At 39.9% G+C, this 15,702-nt stretch overlaps 1 protein-coding gene across 5 annotated transcripts in view; it reads right to left on the bottom strand.

The window, feature by feature from the left end:
• The window catches only part of FRMD4A (FERM domain containing 4A), a 620,822-nt gene that overhangs the window by 299,358 nt on the left and 305,762 nt on the right, over positions 1-15,702 (bottom strand). The window contains exon 1 of one of the 5 annotated variants that reach the window (XM_069765182.1): positions 6,180-6,651. The exons of the other annotated variants lie outside the window; for them this stretch is intronic. The gene's annotated coding sequence lies outside the window, so the exon portion shown is untranslated. Of the gene's footprint in view, positions 1-6,179; positions 6,652-15,702 lie in introns of those variants that run through there. 5 annotated transcript variants of the gene reach the window in all.

Here is a 15,702-nt window from a genome sequence, read left to right as displayed (position 1 = left end):
TTCAAGGTTACCTACGCCACCTTTGACATTAGTAGCAAGAGGAAAACAAATTATTTAGTTATATTTTTTTCCCCTTTAACAAGTCCTATTTATACAAAACATTTTTTTATGTATCGCAGGGGCAATCAAGTTACTGTAGTTTTTGTAATAAACATAAAAACTTTATTAAAAGAAAGGAGAGAAAGTCTCCCAAGAACAATACAAAGAGCAGTACAGTACATTTCAAGTTTAGCATAATAGAATCGATATACCAGTCTACAAATACAACCTTGGAATGGAAAAATGGAATAGTACATTTGAGAGAAATACATTTTCTACATCACAATGAGAAGCAGTATTGAACATCCAGTATTGAACATCCAGAGAATGACGTCAATTCATCCACGTCCAGGACAAAGTATTAAAATGATCAACCATGTCTGCTCTAAATGCCCCCAATCCTCACAAACTGCAATATTTTTAATTCTAGCAATGAGTGCAGAAACATTGAGGGATCTTCCACATAGTGGCTATAATAAAATTTGTCACCTAATAAACATATGGCACGCAATTTAGGGCAATGTACCCCAGGGACCACTTCCACTAATTAAACAATTTGTGACCAAAAATGAGCTACTACTGGACAGGACCTCTAAGTGTGGTACATTATACCTCTATTAGGAAAGACATTACAGACTTTGGAGGTCGGATAGGAAAATCCAAAAGCCACTTGCATTTTTCTAGTAGCCAGACAATAGAAAAATGGCCTAAAACATTACATGGAAAACAAACCAAAGAGATAGACAGCCAAAAGACATTTAAAAAGACATTGAAAAACTGAAGCAAGTTCAGAGAAGAGCTACCAGGATGGTGAGCAGACTGTAAAGTATGTCCTACGAGGAACGGTTAAAGGATCTGGGAATGTTTAGCTTGCAAAAATGAGGCTAAGAGGAGACTTAATAGCTGTCTACAAATTTCTGAAGGGATGTCACAGTATAGAGAGATCATCCTTATTATGATTTGCATGTGGAAACATGAGAAGAAATGGAATGAAACTGTAAGGGAGAAGATACAGATTAGATACCGTATTAGAAAAAACTTTTGATAGTGAGGGTGATCAATGAGTGGAGCAGGCTGCCACGAGAGGTGGTGAGTTCTCCTTCAATGGAAGTCTTCAGAGGCTGGACAGACCTCTGTCCGAGATGATTTAGTGAATCCTGCACTGTGTTGAGCAGGGAGTTGGACATGATGACCCTGGAGGTCCTTTCATACTCTAACATTTTATGATTCAATGATTCTAGGAACCATGCATAAATATTGGAAAATCATGGCCAAGTCATGTATGGTCACCTTAGGGTTGCATTCAATCTGGTCTGTTTTCTTTAAGAATAGAAATGCCAGCACAAGGGGAAATGAAACATTCACTAAGAAAATCCTGTTTTAAGTTTTCCCTACTCTCATTTGTAGGATTTCTTTGCTTCTTTGATAAAAAAAATAATACATGGCAGAAACAAATAGACAACAAGACATTTCTAGCTACTCCAAATCAAACTTATGACAAAATTATAATTGCTGCATGGACAAAAGCAACAAAATAATTAGTTTTGCCTTGTACATTTACAGGCCTACCAATAAATTCCTTTTTGCCTCTAAGAAACTTACAACTGTCCAACAAACTAAGACTAGAAAGATCACAGTGGAACCGAAACCTACCATAGAAAGAACAAGGCTTTGAAGAATCTAGCAGCAAAAACAACAAAACTGATATTTATATTATACAACTGCATATTTCATAAAATATTATCATAAGCAGAAGTGGATTTCAGTAATTCGCTGGCTTGTTAAATTTCTATGAGTAGCATAAGGTTTAATAGTTGTGTTTTGACACCTTATCCTGCTGGTGTCAATCAGCGCTGCCATTCACTCTCCTCGCTGCGCAACATTTTCAGATTTCTTGAAATTATTTGTTGCCTAAATAAAATTTGCAACCATAAGGCTACATTGCCACAATGAGCTCATGGTGCGTTTTTTTTTACTTTTCGTATTTGTAAGCCAAAACCAGGGTTAGGTAACAAATTCAGAAGTGGTGACGTGTTTCTATTATACTTTTCCTCAGATTGTTCCACTCCTGGTTCTGGCTTACACATACTGAGGTAAAAAAACTCACCAAATACTCAACATATGAATGTGGCCTAAAGCGACGTTCCCGTGATGAACTTTTGGTGCGTCTTTGACGCTGCATATTTTCGCTGTGTCAAAAATGCAGTGTCTTAAAGTTCCAGCAAAGGGTATGGGATTTATAGTAATCTCATGCTCAGTGTGCTTTTATTTTATTCAGAGTAAACTGACCTGTGATGCGTGTGGGCATCCACAGCATGTCAATTTCTCTTGTGGATACGCTAAGCTTTCTGTGTGGATTTTCCCCATAGACTTGCATTAGACTACGTTCACACTATCAGTATTTGGTCAGTATTTTACATCAGTATTTGTAAACCAAAACCAGGAGCGGGTGAAAAATGCAAAAGTGGTGACACGTTTCTATTAGGGTACTTTCCAACGATTAGCTTTTGGTGCGTTTTTGATGTTGCAAAACTTCTGCACCTATTATGTAAATTAGGATACTCTCGTTTTTTCTTTGCGTTTTGTGTGCATTTTTTAACATGCATTTTTATCTGGTTTTTGACGCTCCATTTTCTGTCTCTGTTTGCTGTGTCATGGTTTAAATAAAATTGGTTTGTTTTTTATACTTCCTGTTTTTTGCTTTGACAAAACTTTATTGCTATACCTAGGTGTGGATTACATGCGTGGTGTGGATTACATGAGGACGCATGTAAGTTTTTTTGCATCAGATTTTCCGCATCTAATGTAAGTCTATGGGGAAAATCCGTACAAAAAGCTCAGCGTACCCACAAGAGAAATTGACATGTTCTGATTTGAAACACGCACATCAGGTCAGTTAATGCACAGTGAGCATTAGATTACTATAAATCCCTTTCACTTTGCTAGAACTGTAAGACGCTACATTTTTGATGAATCATCCAAAATGCACCGAGAGCTCATCATTGGAACATGGCCTTTTACTTTTCCTCTGATTGCTCCACTCCTGGTTTTGGCCTACAAATACTGAGGTAAAAAACTGAAATACTCAATGTGTGCACGTGGCCTTAGACGCGGAAAATCCGTAAGAAAAAAAACGCATGTAGTCCGCACCTATGTATAGCAATGAAGTTTTGTCAAAGTCAAATACAAGGAAGTATCAAAAGCAAAGCAGCTTTACTTAAAGCATGACACACCAAAAAGACAGAAAACCTCAGCGTCAACAATGAGATAAAACAGCATGTTAAAAAAATGCACACAAAAACACTATGAAAAACTGCAAGTAACCTAACTGAACTAATAGGTGCGGAAATTCTGCAGTGTAAAAAACTGGCCATGGGAACGTAGCCTGTGGAGAAAGTAGAATTATTCTAATTTTTACCAGTTCTCCTAAGGGCGCAGGTGTCCTGGAATATTATTATTATTATTATTATACATTTTTATAGCGCCATTTATTCCATGGCGCTTTACATGTGAATACGGGGCAAATATAGACAAATACATTAAACATGATAACAAGGCACACGAGTACATAAGGAGGGAGGACCCTGCCCGCGAGGGCTCACAGTCTGCAGGGGGTGGGTGAGGATACACTAGGAGAGGGAAGAGCTGGCTGTGCGGCTGTTCAGTAGGTTGAGGATCACTGCAGGCTGTAGGCTTGTCGGAAGAGATGAGTCTTCAGGTTCTTTTTGAAGGTTTCTATGGTAGGCGCGAGTCTGATGTGTTGGGGTAGAGAGTTCCAGAGTATGGGGGAAGCACAGGAGAAGTCTTGGATGCGGTTATGGGAAGAAGAGATGAGAGAGGAGTAGAGAAGGAGGTCTTGGGAGGATCGGAGGTTGCGTGTAGGTAGGTACCGGGAGACCATGTCACAGATGTATGGAGGAGACAGGTTGTGGATGGCTTTGTATGTCAGTGTGAGGGTTTTGAACTGGAGTTCAATATATAACTGGAATATTATACTTTACATACATGTCGGCTTAAAGCACACACCAAGAGGTTAGCTAATGTCATTTTTGAAAATGACTGAATGTACATACAAATTCTGTACATCATTAATAAAATCTAGTAATAAAATAGAATAATACACATTCAGTGCATTTTTAGTACTGATGTTCTGTCAGAGGTAACCATATACCACTACTGAAGTAATGGAGGCTCTCTGTAGAATCCAGAATGGCCACACAGGTTTGAAGCCTGATGAGGTGGCTGTATTGGATTAGTAATCCACTTATAGAAGCTTTTATTTCTACACAGCAACTAACGTATCTCACATATCTTAGCAACTTGCAACCGAAATGTCTGTATGACGAGGCTGGATGCTAGGCAAGGTTTTGTAAGGATAACAGGAGACATTTTCATGGCATCCATTCTAGCAACAGACAGGAGATTCCTAACAGAATGTGGATGTAGATATGCCTATGAAACGATAATTAGACACACTGGTGGTCCGCACTGGTGACCTGGTATCGCATAGTATAGTCTGGTGATGACATGTCGGCTCATCTCCGCCGGTTGTAGCTCTGCGATCATAATTGAAATTCTATGTGAATATGGGAGTGAGTGAAAACTCTGCGTCAGGTGACTCCTACTCCCTCCATGACAGACCAAATGCAAAGCGTGTGCAAATAATATTCATGAATTATTTACCAGCCAGATACTGGAAGCAACATGAGCCTGTTCACACAACCTTTACAATGAGCTAAAAGGTAATGCTGCCCACTTAAATATGCAGCAGACGATGACAGGGGAAGATGCCCTGCACCAACTCAATTTAACGCTTTACATTGCTGAAGTGGACCAAACCACTTTGGACGTGTTAACATCGCTTCAACAAGAACTTCCGTCATTTGATATGTAAAAGTCCATTAAAGCCTCGCTTTCCGCCACCATCCCCCCAACACATTGCAGCTTTTTTTCCTTCTTTTTACTACCATTGAGCGAGTATTATAATGGACGTGTCTCATGTTTCCTAGCTGTATGCTCCGTCTGGTTAGGCTGCCTGCATCACTGTGTATAGCACTAAATTCGCTAAGGCTATTTATAGAACTGAGCGCCTCCTAAAACACGGTGACCATGGAAAAGGTGAAACCTGTAATATTTGACTCTCTCGAGCAATGAGCAGGCCAGCTGGATATGTCTCTGCAGTACCAATCGGCATTGCCACCTTCATCATCATGCAGTTTGCATGTCTTCTAGTGTGGCCCCGAATGAACAACATCCTGTTCCCTAAGCCATCATCCTGAGGTCGGTCTCCTTGGTCTGCACTTACTGCACCTCAAAGTGCAACATAATATCCACAATATCCGCCTCAATTATTTCTGCCTTTCCACCTTACATTTATGGTGGAGATCAACGAAATAGCTCTGCCCGGTACAGCATGTGCAGAATATAAAAATGCCACATCTATTCCTACTATTCCTATTTCATTTCACAAATTAAAAGATATATATATATATATATATATATATATATATATATATATCTACATGTATATATACACACATACATATATTGACACACACAAACATACACGTATATATATATATGTACACGTTACACATACACACACTGCAATTCTGTAGTATGTCTCACCAAAACATACACACATCTACATTTGCACACATTACACATACACACACACATACACACTGCTAGTCTGTTTTATGTCTCACTATATATCATTGCATCAATGTGCAAGTTACATAACATTACATGCTATATATTACATTACATAACTTGCACATTGATGCAATGACATATAGTGAGATATACACACACATATGTATACATATACATGATATATATGCACACACACACACACAGATACAAAAACTGCAAGTCTGTTGCGTCTCACCAGGTAACATGGCATTAATGTGCAAGTTACATATCATTATATTATATTATTATATATATACACACACACACACACATATATGCACTCATACATAACTGCAGAAGGATGCTGCTCCGCAGACTCTTCACCTGATTCAGGTGTGCATGCATTAAACCCACAATTCCTATGTTTCTCATGTATCCAGCATTGATTTCCAGTACAATAAAATAATATATTTCAATAGAAAACATATATGATGCTGCTACATTACCTTCTCTTTAGGATGAGACGCTCTGCAGAAGTCAACCCCAGAAAAAGCATCACATTAAATCCTGGTTAAACAGGCTCGTGGCCTAAGAAGCAGCATCCATTTCCATCTCCAGTACCTCCTCTGTGGCTTTGCTGGAATACAGACACAGCCCCTCTCGCTGGCTTCCTCCTGTATGTGTGTGTGTGTATATGTGTGTGTCTGTGATTCTGCCTCCTTCCACTGTGCTATTACATCCCATCACCCCGCTAACGGTTTCTCACATAGACACTGGCTGTGGTCCAGGGCGCACCGCAGAAATATTCGTCGCTACGAAGAGAAATAGTAGAAAGTGCTCGCCACAAGGAGATTCACACACACATAGGCAGAGCATGCCACTGGCTGCAAGGAGGGGTGAGAAAGCTGCCTCAGCCCATTGCTTTTGCCTAGGTTTTTCCTGCTGGTGCATTCCTCCCTTTTATAATGACTCACGTGCAGACAAAAACACACTTTAAATGAAAAGAGGTTGCTTGGTGATGGGGGAAGGGAAGGAGAATAGAGGAGGCTGATGCTGATCATGAGTAACCCAAGCGCCCCAGCAGGCCTGCAGTCTTCAGGCTGGGCCTGCACCGCACTCTGCAGAGCAACATCAGTGGAGAACCTGCTCGCGGGAACCTCAGCTAGAGTTACAGCAAGGCCGTCACCGCCGAGACGCCTTTATGACAATTTCTAGTTATACAGCTCTTTTACTTTTTTAAATTGTTCTTACTTATTTCATTTTAATCCTTTAAAAGAAATGAGGCAAGACAGAAATATCGTTAAATATGGTTAATACGCTTGGTAGTAACTTCTCCATCTCCAGCTAAACCCTATATTATAATCTGTCAATTTTCCAATTATCGTTTAACACAAAAACTCATTTCGATTAAAAAAATCAAATCACATTAAAGCAAATAAGTTATAGAATTTTAGTATAAGTCTTGGAGGAGGTAGGGCAAACTATCCAAAACGTCTGAGACTGAGTGAAAAGTATCTAAATAAGATTGCTACAAAGAAAAATCTATCCAATTCTAATGGTCTACATTATATTCTTTGAATTTATTATTATTATTATTATTTATTACTATAGCACCATTTATTCCATGGCGCTTTACATGTGAGGAGGGGTATACATAATAAAAACAAGTACAATAATCTTGAACAATACAAGTCACAACTGGTACAGGAAAAGAGAGGACCCTGCCCGCGAGGGCTCACAATCTGCAAATTTATTTTAGAAGTGTCTCTAATTCAGTTAATTTGAATTATTGAAGAGATACCTAGATCCTCAGCATACAGGATGCCAGTGTATGTGACAAGGTCAAGCTAGCAAGGTTAATCCAGATGCTTCCAAACCAGTGCCGGACTGGCCATCTGGCATTTCTGGCAAATGCCAGAAGGGCCTGTCTAGTAGTGGACCGCCTTGTCTGCTATGTTGTTAACATAATCAGTGCTCTCAATACACCAATACTGTTGAGTTGTGACAAAGCACAAAGTCGCTGTCTCAGTCAGTTACCCCAGCAGGCCACGGGTATCATTAGAAACATTAGTCTTGTAGTAAATCTTGCTTTCCCCCATCCAGGGTAATATTAATAATATATCCCCATCATGTGCTTGGGGGCAGTGCCAGCATGGACCTGTGTGATTTCAAATGCCAGGGCTGAATTTCAGTCTCAGTCCATACCTGTTCCAAATGTACATATATCAGCAGCATGGTTTATATCATATGGAGAGAGAGAGAGAGAGAGAGAGACATGGATCAGTCGTTCTGGTCCCTTTGCAGAGAAACAGCCGCAAAGCATGATGTTGCCACCCCCATGCATCACAGTAGGTATGGTGTTCTTTGGATGTAACTCAGCATTCTGTCTTCTCCAAAAATGACAAGTTTTGTTTCTTCCAAACAGTTCTACTTTGGTTTCATCAGACCATATGACATTCTCCCAATACACTTCTGGATAATCCATATGCTTCCTAGCAAACTTCAGACGGGCCTGGACATGTACTGGCATAAGCAGGGGGACACGTCTGGCACTGCAGGATCTGAGTCCCTGGTGGTGTAGTGTGTTACTGATGGCAGCCATTGTTACCTTGGTCTCAGCTCTGCGCAGGTCATTCACTAGGTCCCCCCATGTGGTTCTGGGATTTTTGCTCACCATTCTTGTGATAATTTTGACCCCACTGGGTGAGATCTTGGGTGAGGTCCCAGATCGAAGGAGATTATCAGTGGTCTTGTATGTCTTCCATTTTCTTATTATTGCTCCCACAGTTGATGTCACCAAGCTGCTTGCCAATTGCAGATTCAGCCTTCCCAGCCTGGTACAGGGTGACAATTTTGCTTCTGGTGTCTGTCGACAGCTCTTTGGTCTTCACCATAGTGGATTTTGGAGTGTGACTGTTTGAGATTGTGGACAGGTGACTTTTATACTGATAACAAATTCAAACAGGTGCAATACTACGGGTAATGAGTGGAGGACAGAGGAGCCTCTTAAAGAAGAAGTTACAGGTGTGTGAGAGCCAGAAATCTTGCATGCTTTTAGGTGACCAAATACTTATTTTCCACAATAATTTGCAAAATAAATCTTGCCAAATCAGAAAAGGTGATTTTCTTGATGCAAAACACGCGTCGGGTACATTTTCTTTGCTAAGTTGTGCTCCATGCCATTGTGCATTACTATCATTATGTGTACTCTTATGTGATATACATTGCTCATTATGCTCATGTAGATATTCTAGATACAACAAGTAGTAAAGAACGTGTAAACTAATGCCTGTCCATAAACCATGGTAATAATAATAAAAATAATGATATAATTCATACAAATTCAGTTCTCTGTAGTTTTAATAACAGTTTATCTTGTGCTGTTCTGTACAATTATCAAGGTCAGGGTTGCCAACCTAAGTTTTTTTTTCTGGACAATTTAGCTAAATATCAGAGTCAAAAAAAGTTTTTGATTTTTATGGACTGTCCAGGAATTTCTGAACATTTGGCGACACTGAAGGCCATATTTATATAAATTTGTTATCTAATCTTATACTTCTACAAATATTGTTTTAACATTAGGCCAGAGCTGCTTATTTCTGAATAAATCTTATAAAAGGTGTCCACTGACCATGTTTTTTTTGTCATAAACAATAAGAACTAAGCTTATAAAAATGCAGTTTTTTTAAGTTGTGACAAAGCTGTGTAAAAATTATAAACTGAATAAGGATTCTTAAAGGGGTATTCCCATCTCCAAGATCTTATCCCAATATGTGGTAGGTGTATTAATAATAATTTTAGCAAATACCTCCAATTAGAAATGTAGTGTAGTTCTTCCGATGTTCTATGCTGCTTACTCCATGTTCAGGTCAAAGCAGTAGCTTATGTTTCAATGTTTACCACAATTCTTATAGCAACAGTTAGTTAGTTGTTAGTGGTAGTAATTATGGATATCTAACCTACTGTAATGCCCTGCACATGGGGTAAGAAACATAGCAAATTAGAAGACCTATACTACATTTCTAATTGAAGGCATTTGCTAATATTATTATTATTACACCTACTACATATTGGGATAGAATTTTGAAGATGGGAATACCCCTTTAAGCCTCTTTCAGACATCAGTGATTTTCCTTGTACCCAAAAAACAGACTGATTCTCATCAGTGTTTTGGATCAGATTTTGATGTGTTTTTCAGTCTGTCAGTTTTCATCATCACGGTTTCATATTTTTTTGGGTGAAAACTTCCATCAAACAAACATGAAAATTAAGACAGCATACAGATGGCATCCAAGTACTGTTTAATTTCAATTTTTTAATGGATCAATACATTTTCCTTTGGTGAGTTTGATTTGCTGCTCACATCAAAACTGGAAATGTTTCAGTGTTTTGGTGTGGAGCCCTCAGTCTGGAAAAGTACACGGACATGTGAACATCTCCATAAACTATAATGGGTTTATAATACAAGTAGAACGTTAGCTAGGGTTTCAGCACAAGGGAGGCAAAACATCTGAGTGAGACCCTAATTAGGTAGCCATGTTTACACTACCGTGGCCCACCATAATCGTGGGTATAATGGAAACCTAAGCAGAGGACCATGCTGTTGCTGAAAATAAATCACTATGTAAATGCCAAGACTGATATTACCGCCATATGGTGACTGTAAAGTGGTAGATATCTATTCTGCAGATCATGCAAGTGATTACAGTACAGTTTACATAATGACTTACGTTCTTTCTGATTGAGTGGTTCACGTTTCACACCTTTTGCATCTGGCCCAGACCGCCATGACTTCTTCCAGCCCTGACTTGCATGCAGACTTTACAACAAAGACACATTTGGCTTTTCACATTTCCATTACCACAAACCCAATGCTGAACATTTTACTGCCATATTTAACCCTATTATTGCACTTGCTGTGTGGCATGAAAATAGTGCACCACATATTAATGCTTAGCACTGTACCCCATTCAGAGTAAAACGCCTCTTTTGTGCCCTTTAGATGGTAAAATAGCCTCTGGAAAATTTGAATGCCCTCTGAAAGTGCTCTAGATTTTGCCCCTTAGAAAATAATAATGTGCCTTTTAGACAGTCATGATACCTAGAGTGCTCCTATAACAATAATATTTATATTGTACCCTCAATATACAGTAATAAAGTCTTCATTACCCCAATGTACAGTAATAAAGTCTCACGGGTCCTTCTTTGTACAGTTTTTCTATACACAGTATTATGTCCCCACATCTCCTTTATATATAGTATACTGTCCCCACTGGTCTCTTATACACAATATGATGGCCCCCACTGCTCCCCTATACATAGGAAGATGTCCCCACTACTCCCTATATACAGTATGATGTTCCTACAGCTCTCTATGCACAGTATGATGGTCCCTATACACAGTGTGTTGACCCCTATGACCCCTATACACAGTATGATAGCCCTCAATGCGCCCCTATGCACATTATATTGCCCCCACACTGCATGATGGCTCCAACAGTAGTTATTTCACAGTATAATGCTCATCAAAGCCCCCCTATAAATAGTATAATACTCCAAGAAAACCCTATACACAGTATAATGCCACAAAGCTTTCCTATACACTGTATGATGACCCCCACAGTAGTGCCCATATTGTTTGATGCCCACACCGTCCCTCTACATGGACTAATATAATAAAAAAAATATAATCGTCTATCTCTTTATACCGGTGAGTCCGCTGGCAAACAGTGCGGGCAGAAGAATGAGTTGAGGCCATTGCTCTAGGGCAGTGTTCCCCAACTCCGGTCCTCAAGAGCCACCAACAGGTCATGTTTTCAGGATTTCCTTATTATTCCACAGGTGATTGAATGCTTGCTTGTCCATCTGATGCAATTATCACCTGTGCAATACTAAGGAAATCCTGAAAACATGACCTGTTTGTGGCTCTTGAGGACTGGAGTTAAGGAACACTGATCTATGGTATGCACAGGATTTCATGCAGGAGTACCAGCATGGTGACATCATCTCGTCGGTCTGCTTCTGCCTGAGACTCGTCCAACATGTCACCCAGCCATTTTGTACACTACAAACCTAAAGCAACCTGTGGCCTACAGAACAGAGAGCAGTAAGGCAGGGAGACCATGCATTCCGGCTCTACCACAGTGTTTAACTCTATTGACTTGTGTTTGCTCCGAGTGAGGGGCCCGGGGCATCTATCCTCAAGGGTTGCTACACTACTGGGTACGAGTACAAGTTCTATCTATAAAAAAACACAGATACAACTAAATTGTGAAAGAATGATGCTTCAATAAGGCCTTATATGCACCATTATTTTCTGTATTTTTGGACTTGAAGGGGTCACTAGGCAGGTTTGGATGTAAATGGTACTTCAGTTCTGCTAGTAGCTATACAAAATGTCGACAGGCTGAAGTGACTGCCATGGGGACGGAGAAAAATTAATCTACTTACCATAATTTACATATGTTTGTGATTCTGTCCATTTATTATGGTTTATAGAGATGAGCAAATTGATTTAAGACAAATCAAATTTGCCCTTAATTTTACAAAAAAATCAGATTGGCCAAAGCTTTGGATGAATTTGGCAAAATGACCTCTGGTTGCAATTTTCTTGGATTTTAGAGGTCGGGGAGAGGTAAAAAAAAATCTTATATTCCACTCTTCATGGCCCGCCCACTTGGCCTCTGGTACTTTTGCCTTCAATTGATGACAGGTCGAGTTAGTGCTGTGGGGCCTAGTAAATGGAAGACCTGGCAATAAATCGCTAGTTGTTCGGAAGCAAGAAGATGGGAGAGTTGACTGTAGAACCTTTAACTTTTTCCCTGTCCATGCAATTTGGATTGAATTTATTTAATATGAATCCAATTTACCCTCTAAATTGAGTTGACTCTACTTTAGTAAGTAGCAATAATGTTAATAAGGGTTCTGCATGTATGTTATTAGTGCTTGTGCACCTTTAAACCCTTACTTTGGGGGCTTTACATTTGTGTCATACAGTAAGTTATATTGACTGATCCATTAGTTTACGTTTTTTTTATATGAACAAAAAACATATGGAAAAGTGCGGTAACTATTATTTAGGTGAAACTATGGTAACTACAATCTTACAAAATAGCATTTTTTTCTCTAAACAGGAACATGGGCCAAGTAAAACTGTTCACTATTGGTCAGACCATGACTAGGATGTAATCCAGACACTTCCGCAATGATTTCACTGTAGACATGACATCACGCGGATTCTAAAAAAGTCACACACATGAAAATTAAATTGACCCAACAAACAAGAGGAATCTGTACTAGCAACCTGCATAAGCGAGAAAAGCCAGAGGTATGCAACAATAGCAAGGATCCCGGGATTCCAGAAAAGGGTCAACTGTGACTATGGAAGGGATGATCCCCTGGGGCATCAGGGAACTAAAGGGTTGTGAATACTTCCATTTTCTTCACAGCATATGGAGTCAAGATAAAGTTATGTCTTCAATTATGCTGGCAGCAGGAAAAGGAGCTGGCAGCTCGATGCTGAGTCAGTGAAAAGTCCAAGCGAAAAGAAGTCAAGAAAGGAAACAAATCGATAGAACCTGCCCTGTATGTGCTTCAGTTTCCTAGGCGGCGATTCTTTGGCTTTTTTTTTAAAAGACGATGACGTTGCCAAAATGTTACAATAACATCTTTCAGCCGTGTTTCCCTTCACACGGAAAATAATAATCCAATGTTTCCCTTAATGCTTTACATATGACCATTATTATGGCAAATTAATACACGTCGCTCAATGGTAAAAGGGAACATTCACATCCTTATGTTAGGAACTAGAAATGTAGTCATGTTAATAATTAATTCTTTGTATTTTTTTGACCAAATATTTATACAGGCAGTAGGTAGGGATCGCTGCTACAAGCTATAAAGTGTCACCCTGCCTATTCTGCACTTTTTCTCTAATTCACAGATTCGATCCCAACTGAAACGTGCCATCCTCTCCTGTGCTTCCCTTCTCTTCTGTACTCTCTCCATATTTCTACCTGACGTTCTCTAATGTTCTAGATTGACAGCTTTCACAAAGTGCATATTTGTACCATATAATGTATCACAATATGACCAACAGCCAATTACATAGACCTAATTGCAATACACATTTTCTACAAATAATAATAATAATAATAATAATAATAATATCTGGAGTATTTCTCATTTTGCAAAATAGGGTCATAACTGGCGCCAAAGATAATTTGTGCAAGGAGCTGCCAACATTTTTATCAGTAACGTTCCAGGTCACTGTTATCATGGCATAAACTATACAACAAACAGTACAGAGTCTATAAAAACATTGGGAAAACTAAAATAAAATACCCCCATCCTTTCTTTTCCTAAATAACAGCACCATCTACAGGTGGGAAGTGGAAGGTGTTTATAACACATGTAAAGATTGATGTATGATTTCTGAAATGTATATTTCCTAAACTTCAAAAACAGGAAAACGTGCAAGCCTGATGAAGTATGTAAGAAGGCTTAAGTTCTAGGGAATGATTTTTCCTGCAAAACAGTAAACCTTTCGTTTAACCCATTCTACTAACCAGCAGGCAAAAAAGTAACACTATTGTGAAAACTGATGGTCTGGTCTCCTGAACTACATGTCTCAAACTGGTAACAAGCCCTATTCATTTACAATAAGCTCAGATCAGTGTCCGGCCCAGAGATCTTAACAGCTCATTTACATATTGAGAAAAATGTGGATTTCTCTGGAATAATATAATAGATTGCAGATTTCAAGGTACCATCTTATTGACCTGAATGATCATATAGACAGTTTAGGAAAGTTGATCCTACTGATAGATTCCCTTTAAACATGTAAGACTCAATCTCTAGATGTGATATAGGGGGGACTAACCAGTGAGAGCCTAATCAACAGATTTTGATCATGTATGTTCAAGCACTACTCTTTTTTCAGCTGCTTCAATGCACCTCATGGAAAGCTGAGTAGGTCAAGAGACTCAACTCTGGGTTCCTATGCTTTGACCTCCACTAGTCTAAGATATATGATGTGTATACATCTATATATATATATATATATATATATATATACATATATATCCTTACTAAATTCCATGATATTGTCAAGCACGCAGGTGACACACGTTGTTCGTGGACCCACTGTGCCACAGCCCCAGGCTTACCTAGGAAGGGTGTAGCTAAGCAGCTACCTCATTTTTCACTGGTGCTCCTGATGGTGGAGTCAGGCATTAGCTGCAGGTAGTCGCCAGGTATCACCCGTAGGCAGTCCCCATTACTGCAGCTGCTGACCCCAGAGGTCAGCTTCACAGATACAGACTGGTCTCGGAGTAACTGGAAGGAGAGAGTTCGAACTCTGTTCAGATTATACAGGTTCTGGATCCTTGGGCAGAATGGATACTGACATAGTCACAGACAAGGCTAGATTCGGATATTGGACCAGGCTCCGACAGTACAGACTCTTTAACACTAACCAGAATTGACACAGGTACAGGACCAAGTATTGACAGAATGATTACAGGGTTCAGGAACCGCTGGTTCTCTTTCAGGGCTCAGGGACTGCCGGTGTGGCTTCAGGGTTCAGGTACAGCCGGTGCGCTTTCCAGCTCAAGGGACAGCCAGGTGCATTTTCAAGCTACAGGAACTGTCGAGTGCAGCTTCAGGTTCAAGGGACCTCCGGGTGCAGGTTCAAGTTCAGGCCCTGGTCACACAAGGATCAGGGGTGAAGGTTCAGGTTCTGGCCACACAATGACCAGGGGTTCAGGGACTGGCCACACGAGGACCAGGGTCAACTACACGGGATGCTAGGATGGGGGCCCTGTCAACATACAGTTGCAAACACTACACAAGGAACTAAAGAGGTTGCTCAGACACCTCCCTACTGAGGAGGGTACCTTTTATACAAGATGCCTCCCAGCTATTGGCTGCAGACATTTTCAAAGTGCGTAGGCTGCCCCTTTAAGAACAGGAGAGAGTGCGCACTAGGTACGCCGCTGAGAATCCTGAGCAAAGTGCACAGACCTGGAA

This window comes from Ranitomeya imitator, chromosome 4 (genome assembly GCF_032444005.1).
Source record: "Ranitomeya imitator isolate aRanImi1 chromosome 4, aRanImi1.pri, whole genome shotgun sequence".
NCBI lineage: Eukaryota > Metazoa > Chordata > Amphibia > Anura > Dendrobatidae > Ranitomeya > Ranitomeya imitator.
Note: the sequence above shows the minus strand (reverse complement) of the source record. Positions and strands in the feature narration are given on the sequence as shown.